At 49.8% G+C, this 12,351-nt stretch overlaps 1 protein-coding gene and 1 pseudogene across 1 annotated transcript in view; one reads left to right on the top strand and one right to left on the bottom strand.

Moving 5' to 3' along the window:
- The window catches only part of LOC119444973 (glutathione hydrolase 1 proenzyme-like), a 134,700-nt gene extending 125,522 nt beyond the window's left edge, over nt 1-9,178 (bottom strand). Inside the window, exon 1 of the mRNA XM_049664824.1 lies at nt 9,037-9,178. The gene's annotated coding sequence lies outside the window, so the exon portion shown is untranslated. The remainder of the gene's footprint in view (nt 1-9,036) is intronic.
- LOC119444972 (UPF0746 protein DDB_G0281095-like) lies at nt 1,109-6,152 on the top strand (annotated as a pseudogene).
- Nucleotides 9,179-12,351: the final 3,173 nt, after the last annotated feature.

The following is a 12,351-nucleotide window of genomic DNA, read 5'->3' as shown; positions in this document are numbered from 1 at the left end:
TATAAGTGTTGTGTGTTAAGGAGTGGCAATGCGCGAAGCCAGTGTTGTAGAAGATGGGAGCGGTGCGGCTAAGACAACTTAACATCGAGAGCGAATGGGTGAGCGCAAGAAGCCGATGATGACGAAGAAGCTACGCACGTGAAATCTGACGCGCCGTCGGAACAAAATACTAAGAAGAAAGCGACCATTAAGGGCCGTACACGAGGGTTGACGTAAGCGAAAAGAAAGGAAGAAGAGATGAGAGAGAAACTGAAGGACGATGAACTAGTAGAACGAAAGCACCGCCTTACGCGTGTTCGGGCAGTCTTCGGACCTGTGTGGCGGGGTCAAGTATCGTGCGGCGGTATTTTATTGTTCGTGTAACGTCTTGGTTGTTCTTTTGACTTGTCTATCGGTTTTTTTTAAATACGAAGCATTTCTTGCCGAACATTTCCCACTTTGACAGTATCTATCTATCTATCTATCTATCTATCTATCTATCTATCTATCTTGCCGCCTACGTCTTGGTGGTCGTTTCGTTAGCTTAGTATTTACCAAAATTCGCATGGTATGACAAAGTGTATGACGAATATAAATGGTGGGTTAAGACATGAAAATCATGACACGCGTGTCATGTAGGTCATGAAACAGCTGCCTATGTCTTGGTGGTCTCATGGTGGTTTAGTTAACATGGTAGGTATCAAAATTGGCATAGTATGACAACAGTGTATAGCGAACATAAATGATAGGGCATGACATGAATGTTCCGACATGCGTGTCATGTAGGTGATCAAAACAGCCGCCTAAAATGGCAATGACTCAAAAAAGTAAATTACCCTCAAGAACCACTGAAGTGGGTTCCGACGTTGGTACTAAGTGAAGGAAACCCTAAAGGATGGTGGTAGAAGCCATAGTCATGACCATGACTCAGCAAAAATGGCAATGACCTGAAATGGATGTGTTTTTAGACATTTGTATGACCCTAAGCGAGCGACATGTTTGCTGGCACTACAGACCCCCCGCGCGAGATGATTTACTCCCGTTCGATTCCGCGAACTCTAAATTTGTCAAAAGGGCTATAACGAACATGTGTCTTCGGTCTGCCCTTATGAAGTCATGCGAACACACGATGGAAGAGAGCTTTCACTTTCAAGAATCGCGGCTGGTTGTAGCCGGCTTCCCGTCTCCGGTCCTTATCAGTGTGTCCGAAATGCTGCTCAAGAGGTTGAAGCAGCAGAGAAATAAGAAAAGATCGCTAGTTGTGCCGTACATGCACAAGGTGTCGCACAACCTGAAAAAGGTTGCCAATCGGCATGATGTGCCTGTCGTTTTCTCTGCGCCTAATAAGCTGTCGAGGCTTTGCGCGCGCATTGCCTCTCAAAGGGCCAAGCCTGCGTGCACAAAGGAGCACACTAAGCCTTTTCTGCGCTGTGCCATCGGCACAGTCTACGAGATACCTCTGGATTGCAGCCGAGTATATATCGGCCAAACCGGTCTAACGACCGATAAAGGGAGCTCAAATTATTGATGAAAAAATTTGCCGCGTATCTGCGTGCTTCGCTGCAAATGTCGTCGAAAGACGATATAGTCTTCTGCCGGCCGTACTACATGAGTGCTGGTCTGATCCGCGGCCGCCCGTGATGCTGTTCTCGTACCATTTCCGTCCTGGCATGAAGGTTTGTGTGAACAGATTTCATTTTACCGCATTATTTCATCAAGCGGCCATTTATGTTTTGCCCTGCCTCAGACAGCGCTTCCTTTATGTTGAATCGGCCGCATCTGGCTGGCATTGATAAAATTGAGGAGGCGCTGCGTGAGACATGGACGCCATCTGGCAATACATCGGGAAACATGAGCTTGTGCAGAGGGTTTCCTTCCTCCATGGCAGAGGGCGCTCGTCGGCGCGCCGTCGGGGAACGTCGTTCGTCGGCGCGCATAGCATGGCATTTTCAGCGCAGCTTAAGAAACTAGGGTCTTTAGAGTTACGTATCTATGTATTTTCTATTAAAGGAACACACCTCCTAATACTTACCTAGTGATGTTGCGCCTCAGATATGCGTAATATTTACTTTGTGATCGATAACGTTCACAAGTATGAACAGCCGTACCAGTTTAAGTAGTGTGGGCGGTAAGCAAGTGGTCCAACTTTGGCCGGGTGGCTGAATCGGGTGACAGACAGACAGACAGACAGACAGACCAAATTTTCAGCGTTTAAGTTCCCCAAGAAAGACTATCGTCTTTAAAACGGTACAGGTTCGCACCTGCCCTTACATTGTGCTTCGGGTGGCTGTGAGCTGCAGTTTGGAAACACGCGTCTACTAGGTAAGAGTCGGGGAACGCTGGCACGTCAATTGCTGGAGGCGTTTTTCATAAAGAAAAAGGGTGATGCTTGTGTCAGTGTTCCTTCGGCCTCATTGCAAGATAATGAGTACCAATGTTTAGATGCACTATGGTGATTTATAACATTTTTTTCTGCGCATGGTTCTGCGCATGTCAATCCTGTGTGTATAAAATATGGGGGTTTCTATGTAATAAATTCAGTAGCAAGTTGGCGCTCTTTCTGCCCCTTCTTCTTTCCTCTTAGTTTGGTTACGCCAGTACCACATTTCTGCGACAAGGGGCCCTTAACGCTATCGTGCTAAAATGAGCGCGCGAGAGTTAATGGCGCTGGCAGATCGCATGGGGTTAGAAGGAGCGGCACTGCAAGTATGTTTCGATGAGCCAGAGGCGCAAGCGCGCGAGTAACGAGCTGCGGAGAGAGAGGCGAAGAAGGACCAGCTGGAACTGGAGGGCTGCAACTTACAGATGCGCCTTAAAGTCGCAGAAACGGAGTGCCATAGCGGAGAGGCAAGCCAGCGGCGCTTGGAAAAGGAAGAACGGACTCTTCAACTGCACCTGAGAGTAGCGGAGATTGGTGCCGCGGAGCGAACGGTGGTTGTTCAACCACCGTTCAAAGGAGCAACCCGTACCTTTCGTCGACGACGGCTCGACGTTCTTCACCTACGCGACCGTATGTCCGAACTGTTGGTGAGCCGCACCCGGCTCTCATTCCCCTGTCCTTGTGCATTCGGACACACCTAACAACTATATGATTAGAATAACGGTGACTTTAATTATTCAGAACTGTGTTTGTTATAAGCAGTGTAGAGTGTTCTTTTTCTCTTGTTTATGTTTATTTTTTGTTTCCTCGTTCTATATGTAAATATACATTCTTCCTTCACTTCTGAAATCAAGCGCTCTCATCCTTCGTTTGAAAAGAAAGCAGGGATAGCGATAATATTTCTAGTCGCTTTCCATAAACGAACCGTGACAATAAGATATAAAACGCATATTCAGACACTTTTTGGATGGTGAGTGACTGCGGGAAGCTCCAAGGCTGATTTCTGATTAAAAGGCACTGACACATTTATAACGGTCCTGGTAACGCTTGCTCAACCATAGGTATACTTTCGTTCAACATGATACGCTACCGTGTTTCTTCAGTCTTTCAGTGCATGGATGAAATAATGGGTTGCTGTACAAGGGCTGCGTAAGGTACCGTCTGTGTGTGTCCATTCTTATCCGATCCTTCACACATGCATGTGCCAAACATAGCCCATTTAACATTCAAAATGCTGCGCAACACTACCGTTATAAGTAATGCAACGAATTATGAAGTACTGTGGCTATGGGGTCTCCCCGAAGGCCTGTCGAGCTGTTGAAAATCTGAAGCTTGCCTTCGTTATTACCAATACTGACACAGCCATCCTTGCCGTATCGCACGCTGTCGAACCCAGGTGCGCTCGCAAGAGGTACTGGGCATTCGCGCTCGATATGGGCAGTGGTTAGAGATGTAATAAGCAGAAGAGTCTGTTGCTGGGCCTGTTGGTACATACGGGTACTTGTAGAAACGATGGAACCCAGCCTTTAAGACGCACTAATAAGTGCTCCACTCATGCAAATCTAATACGTGATCCACTCGTGTGAAGATTTGATCCTCCGCTTCATTGACATGTGTTATAGCACTCCTCGTAATAAAGAACGACACTACGCAGAATTCTAGGAACGCCACGAGAACCTCTTGATATTGACGATTCCTTTTGGTTACCAACATACTTTTTCTTTTGTTTTGTTTGATGTGTGAACATGGGTAGGTAGTGTACGTTAGAGCTGGTTGTACCAAAAACTCATATTTTTACTCAGACAACAATACGAGGGGTACGCAAAAGTAGCCGGAATTCATTTTAAAAAGCTACATTTTATTCTTTTTTACATAACAACCTTGTCACTTTAAAAGTGTGCTGATTGCGTTGATTGACGATAATTGGCGGCAATGTTTACTGCGAATTTTTAAGTTTTTATGCCTTTAGTGCAACATGCGAGTGGTGAGTCGATGTTAATCGTTAGCTTGCGTGCGTTAGCTTGCGTTAGCTTGCGCTGTACACATAACACACAGCGAAACGTGTTTGTTTGAGGCGTCGCACTGCGCCATTGTTCACAGCCTGCGAGATAAGCACTGTCATTGTCTCACACGACTAATCAAATCATGGGGCTTCACGTGCCAAACTCACAGTCTAATTTTGAGGCACGCGGTAGTGGGAGACTACGGATTAATTTCAGCCACCTGGGCTCTATTAAGGTGCGCCTTAATCGAAGTACTTAAGCATTTTCTCATTTCTCCCCTGTCGAACTGCAGCTGCCGAAGTCGGGATCGTACCAGCGACCTCGAGCAATGCCATTCCCACAAAGCTGCCGTGGCGGGTACATAAGTATTTATTTGAAGGGCGGCCGCTTCCGCATAGTGTCGTCTAGACACTCCGGTGTATTGATGCGGCGTTGCGTCTGCAGGCCCTGCGTCAGTTGTCCGCTTGACAAATTTGAATGATGTCTATTTTAAACGCACCGCACTGTACCCTGAATTTAAATTTATTCAGTTTGCCCACAACCGGCGGCCGTGTCCAGTAATAGCGTTTCCTTGCCTTCTTACGTCCTCTCTCCCTGCCTACCCTATGTATTCCAGCTGCTAGCGAACAGTGGCAAGGCTGTTTTTCACTCGTTTCGTCACTGCGTCGGTTCTACCCATTCTCTGCCTCCTCTCTCTACCTCTTCTCTACTGTTCTATCATCCTCCTCTCTGTATTGTTGTGCGGTACTTCAAGGGTAAGCGTTTCTGCAATGGTTATGCGGGGGGTGTTAATTACAGCAGTCGAGAGGGTATTGCAGCGACGCTTTGGAAAGGTGCAAACAAGTTCCTCGCCTCGCCTTTACACTCTGCCGCGGTATTGCCCATGTATATACACGTTATGAACCACCTCCAGCAGCAGCAGCAGCAGCAGCAGCAGCAGCAGCAGCAGCAGCAGCAGCATCAGCAGCAGCAGCAGCGCAGCAGCAGCAGCAGCAGCAGCAGCAGCAGCAGCAGCAGCAGCAGCCAGCAGCAGCAGCAGCAGCAGCAGCAGCAGCAGCAGCAGCAGCAGCAGCAGCAGCAGCAGCAGCAGCAGCAGCAGCAGCAGCAGCAGCAGCAGCAGCAGCAGCAGCAGCAGCAGCAGCAGCAGCAGCACAGCAGCAGCAGCAGCAGCAGCAGCAGCAGCAGCAGCAGCAGCAGCAGCAGCAGCAGCAGCAGCAGCAGCAGCAGCAGCAGCAGCAGCAGCAGCAGCAGCAGCAGCAGCAGCAGCAGCAGCAGCTAGCAGCAGACAGCAAGCAGCAGCAGACAGCAGGCAGCAGCAGCAGCAGGCAGCAGCAGCAGCAGCAGCAGCAGCAGCAGCAGCACAGCAGCACAGCAGCAGCAGCAGCAGCAGCCGCAGCAGCAGCAGCAGCAGCAGCAGCAGCAGCAGCAGCAGCAGCAGCGCAGCAGCAGCAGCGCAGCAGCAGCAGCAGCAGCAGCAGCAGCAGCAGCAGCAGCAGCAGCAGCAGCAGCAGCAGCAGCAGCAGCAGCAGCAGCAGCAGCAGCAGCAGCAGCAGCAGCAGCAGCAGCAGCAGCAGCAGCAGGCAGCAGCAGCAGCAGCAGCAGCAGCAGCAGCAGCAGCAGCAGCAGCAGCAGCAGCAGCAGCAGCAGCAGCAGCAGCAGCAGCAGCAGCAGCAGCAGCAGCAGCAGCAGCAGCAGCAGCAGCAGCAGCGCAGCAGCAGCAGCAGCAGCAGCAGCAGCAGCAGCAGCAGCAGCAGCAGCAGCAGCAGCAGCAGCAGCAGCAGCAGCAGCAGCAGCAGCAGCAGCAGCAGCAGCAGCAGCAGCAGCAGCAGCAGCAGCAGCAGCAGCAGCAGCAGCAGCAGCACAGCAGCAGCAGCAGCAGCAGCGGCAGCATCAGCAGCAGCAGCAGCAGCAGCAGCAGCAGCAGCTCAGCAGCAGCAGCACAGTCAGCCAGCAGCAGCAGCACGCAGCAGCAGCAGCCAGCATCAGCAGCAGCAGCAGCAGCAGCAGACAGCCAGCACGCAGCCAGCAAGGCAGCAGGCCCAGGCAGCAGCAGCAGCAGAGCAGCAGCAGCAGCAGCGCACGCAGCAGACAGCAGCAGCAGCAGCAGCAGCAGCAGCAGCAGCAGAGCAGCACAGCAGGCAATGAAAAGGCGAAGGAAGAGGCAAACTTTGCTTTGAAAAATCCTGGCGACGTACCTGCTGCCGATTTGAAACGTGATAACGAGCGGTTAGTATTAGCGTTTCAGGGGAGAGAGGTGAGCAACGTCCCATGGCGGCTCATATTGAGATGTTGGTGCAACTCGTTCTATTATGTAGTTGTCTTTAGAGGTGCATTCTACAATGCGATATGATTTGTCGTTCTTCGGGTGGGTTTTAACATGCAGTCCAGAAGCAGACAACTATGCCGGTAGCCAAATGAGCATTGTGATATTCACCTTCGCGGCAGCTTTTCACCGTTGTTGATGTTCACTGAAGAAACTGATGACTAACTGACGGCATTCTTACAGATATCTGCTGACGGCTGAAACGGGATGTACTGCATGACGAGTCTGACTGACAGAGTAAAGTATTGTCGATGGTAAGGCGAGAATTACAACAGAAAAAAAGGCTAGAGAAAGTCCTAGAAGACTTTTCGTAACAGTAATACAGACGTACATATCAAACCGGAGAATAAAGTTCAAAAGGCTAGATGGTAAAGCATCTTAAAGGGCTAACAGCGCACGCAGACGGGGACAAAGTGAAGAACACACAGAGTACACACAGATTGAAGAACTAGCGCTGTGTCCTGTTGTTCTTCACTCTGTCCCCGTATGTGTCCCTTTAAGACGGAGAATAAAAAAGCGATGACGTTGTTCTGTGTGCATTAACAGATCTCGTCTTTCTCACCTAAAACAACCTGCAAAAGTATACAAAACTAAATTAGCACCTGTAGTACCTATTCATGAGACAAGGACTAACCAGCACCATATTTGTGCGCTGGCATTTTATTCTGTCATGTACATGATAAAACGTACATGTTGAGAATGTCACGAACTTTTCGATAGAACACTGAGTAAGGGCATGAGTTGAGTATGGCACACCTTAGTGGTTTCGTGGACCATTGGCCTTCTGGTAGCAGGACTTAACCACCTGCGACAAAAACACACGGCTTCTATGGCCCACCAAGTCCCGAGGTGGGCTTTGGCGAGGAATGACACGATCGAGCAGTAAGGATGCAACGGCACTGGTTATGGCGGCAGCTATAGAAGACGTGGTTTTGGCATACTGCCAGATCGTCGACTACGACAATAACCCATCGTTTGCTACGGGGTGTTTACGGTAGCGGCGATACAGATCGATTCCCACATGGTTGAAGGCATGAGCCGGGCATGGAGGAGACTGCAGTCAACCTTCTTCGTTACAATATAAATGCGTGATGTTAAAATTAAGCTACGTTGTGCTGTTGTGCTGACGTGATGTCGGCATCTCTTAGCGCAGACATTGACAATACAAGTCGTTTACTATTTCTAATGGCTTCAGCAGGAACTCTCCTCTTATAGCTTAAACCTCCCTTCTCTGGGTTCAATTGGCGTAGTAGTAACCAATGTGTGTGACCTGGCTAGTTGGTCTATCGTGACAGGAAATTAGTGGGCAGCTATACGAAGTAAGGATAGTAGTTTTATCGGTCGTATAAACTTGTAAACATAGGCATGCTAACTAAATTAAGAAGCATGGTGTCACGCGCGCACAAGCAAACATGAACACAACTCACTCAATGACCGTGGAAACACGCTGTCAAAACGCTTGAGTGAGGAAGCGAAGCCGCAGCACCGAGCAAATTGACTTTCGTGCTGCCTCTCGCGTCAACGCGAACGAAGGCGTGAAAACACAGCGCACGGTGGACTGTGTCCCCGTCGCAGATGACTTTCAAGAATCAGCAGCCTCGGCAGGCGCGCGCGGCCGCCCTGGCCGCCTGCAGTAGAACGCGCCCCCTCACCGCCGTATACCCTCCCCCCAAAGCTTTGCTGCCTCCCTGGCCGCGAGAAGTATAATGCGCCCCCCCCCCCCCCCACTTCCTACCTTCCAACCCTACAGAGAGACATCTTCTACACATAAAACAGGCAGGCAAGGATAGAAACAGGTGGTAGAATATAAAACAGATGGCGATAGGAAGAAGCACTACTTTTTGCCGCCTTTTATGGAGCACGTCTCATCGCCGAGACAAAAATACCGCAACTCGAAAAAACAGAACGACGGAGAGCGGGACATTATACTGGCGTGGTGCGCAGTTTGAACAGTGCTTTTCAGAGTGCGAAGTTAAACAAAGAATAACGAAGACCAGAAGTAACACAATTCTCTGGAGTCGCCATAGCAATCGTGTTCACTCCGTAACAGTTTTGCACTCACTACACGAAATATTGATGTTGACAAAATGCCATGAATTCACTAAAAAATGGTGACTATGGGCATCGGACAAGACGCACTGTGCAAACGGAGGCTTTTTAGGATTGGCCCCAGATAATTTCTCTCTCTCTCTCTATTCCTTCAAACTGACGCTGTTTCTTATGTTAGAATAGCAAATGTCTGCAAACCAGCTCCAAGCCTTGAAAGTGAACTCCGTCGAACATTGTATTAAAAATCCTATTGAAACCAGCACTATATAGCGGCTTGTCTAGCATTCAATCAGGCTACTTACCTAGCCACGGTGCCAGCGCGTGCCGATACGAGGCCGAAGCAGTTTCAAATATATTCACGCTCCAATACTGTACACGTCTTGTCAGTATCGCAAGAGAGTGTTTCTAAAATTGATCTCCGCGGACCTTCATAAATATCGTACAGAGCACGTGATAGTACGCGCGGACAAAGCAAAGGGCGCATTGTTTGCCATGAACAATCGTCTCCCGTCGAAAGGGCGAGCGAGGCGCCTAGCGCGGCATTTGTATAAAAATTTGTACGTCAAGCTCCATTCTCCACGTTCGTCGAGCAAACTTCGAAAAAATGGCAGTGTTTATCCCGAACCTCACTTATGACTTTAAATATATTATCTCAGCCATACTATCTCTGTTTAAAATATCGAATTCTGTAGATATTTTAAGTGGCTAAACGCGTAACAGGGATATAACTGAAATTCGGACAATATCAAATGTAATTTACGCGCATATTTTCCTTTTTTATTCCCTCTTTTGATGTTGCAGCGAGAATTAAAAGGCTAGTCCACTTCGTGTGCTGTGATGAAGAGAAGAAATGCTCATGTGGGTCCTAAATTGCCCAAAATGTATAGTGTGTATGCGCATATATATATAGTCCCTTTAGCTACACCTAAGAGACCTTAAGGAGAAAGGTTTGGTCATGCTCATGACTATGACTTCGGCCATCAACCTTTAGCCTTTTCCTTCACTTCGTGCCCCCCCTCCCCGAACCCATTCCGTTGCCTTTGACTGTTAATCATATTTCACTGAGTCCTCATTTTTGCTGAGTTATGGACGTGATTATGACTTCTACCATCATCCTTTAGTGTTTCCTTCTCTTAGTGCCCACGTCCGAACCCATTCCAGTGGTTTTTGAGTGTAAACCTTTTTTGGCTGAGGTATTGTCATCTTTGCTGAGTCATGCTGATGGCTATAATTTCTACCATCATCTTTTAGTGTTTCGTTCACTTGGTACCCACGTCAGAACCCATTTCAGTTGCTTTTGAGTGTCAGAGAGAGAGAGAGACAAAATTTTATTTTGATAGGGCACGGAGAAGGGTCGATCTCCGTGGTGGCTGGAGCCTTCAGTCCAGGGCCCCAGCGGCGGTGGCAGCACTTTCGGCTCTGGCGATAAGCTTTTGCTGATCCTCCAGTTGTGATGAGCAGGTTCTTTTGTTTAATATTTTCTGGCGGTTCTCTGAGGCGAAGCCTCCCAGAACCCAATAGAGGACAAAGCCGTTTGTTGGGAAACACACACACAAACTTTTAGTAAAACTAGAAACGAAAATTAACCCATAAAAACAAACACACAAAGATAACATGAAAACATGTAGCTAGAACGCTAATGATATGAAGCAAGTTCGGGCAGGCTGCGGGTGTGCGTATGCACTACAGTCTCGACGCGGCGAAGCGGAGAAGAGACGACGAGAGAAGCGTTGTTGGTCTCACCAAAAGACGTTGTGTCGGAACGTCGTACAGGCTGCCAGAGCGTGGCAGCTCTGGCTCGGAGGAAGAGGACAGGCGGCTCGGTAGCACGGGTCGACGGTGGTGGCGTTCTGGTCGGGCAGCTGATCGTGGCACTCGGGCTCGTAGTCCGACAGCTCACGTTCTGCCCACGGACGCAGACGCTCACCGGCCTCGGGCAGCAGCAGTTGATTATCGGGCAGGGTGGCGATGCCCGGGAAGGCAGGCGGCTTGGCAGCAGGGGTTGACGGCGGCGGCGTTCTGGCCGGGCAGCTGGTCGTAGAGCTCGGGCCCGTAGCCCGACAGCTCTCGTTCTGCCCACGGGCGCAGACGCTTGCCGGCCTCGGGTAGCTGTTTACGATCAGGAAGAGTGGCGACTTCCAGGAACGGGTTGGCAGGAGGCCCCGGCCGGGTGAAGTCCTGGTGGCTCGGGTCCGGAACCCGACGGCCGTCTTCAGCTCCCGATCCGGTGGCCAACCTTGTCCTGGTGCGGCTTCTGGAACTCCTCTCCCTACTGCCAGCGCGGCTTCTTTTTCTGCTGCTCTGGTCGACTCGTCGATTTCTCATTGGCTGCTCGAGGCTCCGTGTTCTTTTGTGATTGGATTGGCTTTTTTTCTTTTGATTTCTTTTCTTGTGCCACGTGTTCACGCGCTGGCCGCTCTTCGGCGTCGTCGTTTTCGGCACGGCGCGGTAGAGCGGCGCGCGCTCTCCTTGTCGTCTGCTTCTTGTTTGAAATGCACCGCACCTTGTCGTACACCACAAATATCACCGTCGCGCACCACACATCACATAAGCCCCTTTTTGGGACAAGTTTTTCCACAGGAAAAACTGCCGGTCAGTGCGCGACACCTTTCACACTTATGCTCAAAACAAAACACTCATTGGGCGTTCACTTTTCAGCCGGGAAAGTTCACTGAGTATACACAGCATAAAACTCACAAAAAAAAACCACTTCAAATAATTCAAAGTTGCAGACCAAGTCCTCTATTCACAACGAATACGTTTCTGTCCAAGGTTGAAATCCTGATATGGCAGCCGGCTATTCAATCGGCTTCTTAAGTTATTGCGTCCCAGGTGAAACGAACCGTGCGTCTCTTTTGCATTTGGGACATCCGCCCTGGAACGGCGCGTCGTTTACGCGTTTGCGATGATAGCACGGGTGCCGCTTTGCTGTGACGTTGAGAACACATACACGTAGGCCCCTGATTGATCTGGAACCGGTGCTTTACTGCTTTGCTAGCCTCGACCTGGTCACCTGAATAGCCTTCCCCGACCTTACACGAATGCAAAGTAAATCTGCTGACCTTTGTCATGGGGAGATGTAAAGTCGATAACTCCCCTTCACATTCTCTAGGACCTGTATCAGGGAACTCCGAAGGGTGGTCTTTAACAAAGTTGCAGGCCTCCTCAGCTAGCAGGCCCTTCTTGTACTGACCTTGCGTGCATGCGTCGTCACTAAGTACTAACATGCTATGGGCCTTGTATTTAAAGTAACTGGCCTTTTCCTTTGACTCTGTACAAGTCTCCTGGCTGTGTACTTCCATACTCTTGTACATTTCATATAGACCTATCGGGTCTTCAGGGACGCAGTCAGGCAAGCTCACCTTCTCTTGAGATGATTCATCTGGGTGGCCCTCGCACCTGACGAGGCCACTTGTCGGCATTGCAAGGGGCACACCGGAAGAGTGGGGGAGCGTTTCCTCGCTCGCCACGCACTCTTCGAGGTCATGGGCAATGCGAACCTTTGCCCGGTCCGTCGGGCTTTCTAGAGGTCTATATGCCTCTTCATTTGATGTGCTTTTTGTTGCACTGGTTCGCATGCGTGCCTCCTTGCTGGTTTTGTCCTCTTCGAGGTAACA

This window comes from Dermacentor silvarum, chromosome 3 (assembly GCF_013339745.2).
Source record: "Dermacentor silvarum isolate Dsil-2018 chromosome 3, BIME_Dsil_1.4, whole genome shotgun sequence".
Taxonomy (NCBI): Eukaryota; Metazoa; Arthropoda; class Arachnida; order Ixodida; family Ixodidae; genus Dermacentor; species Dermacentor silvarum.
Note: the sequence above shows the minus strand (reverse complement) of the source record. Positions and strands in the feature narration are given on the sequence as shown.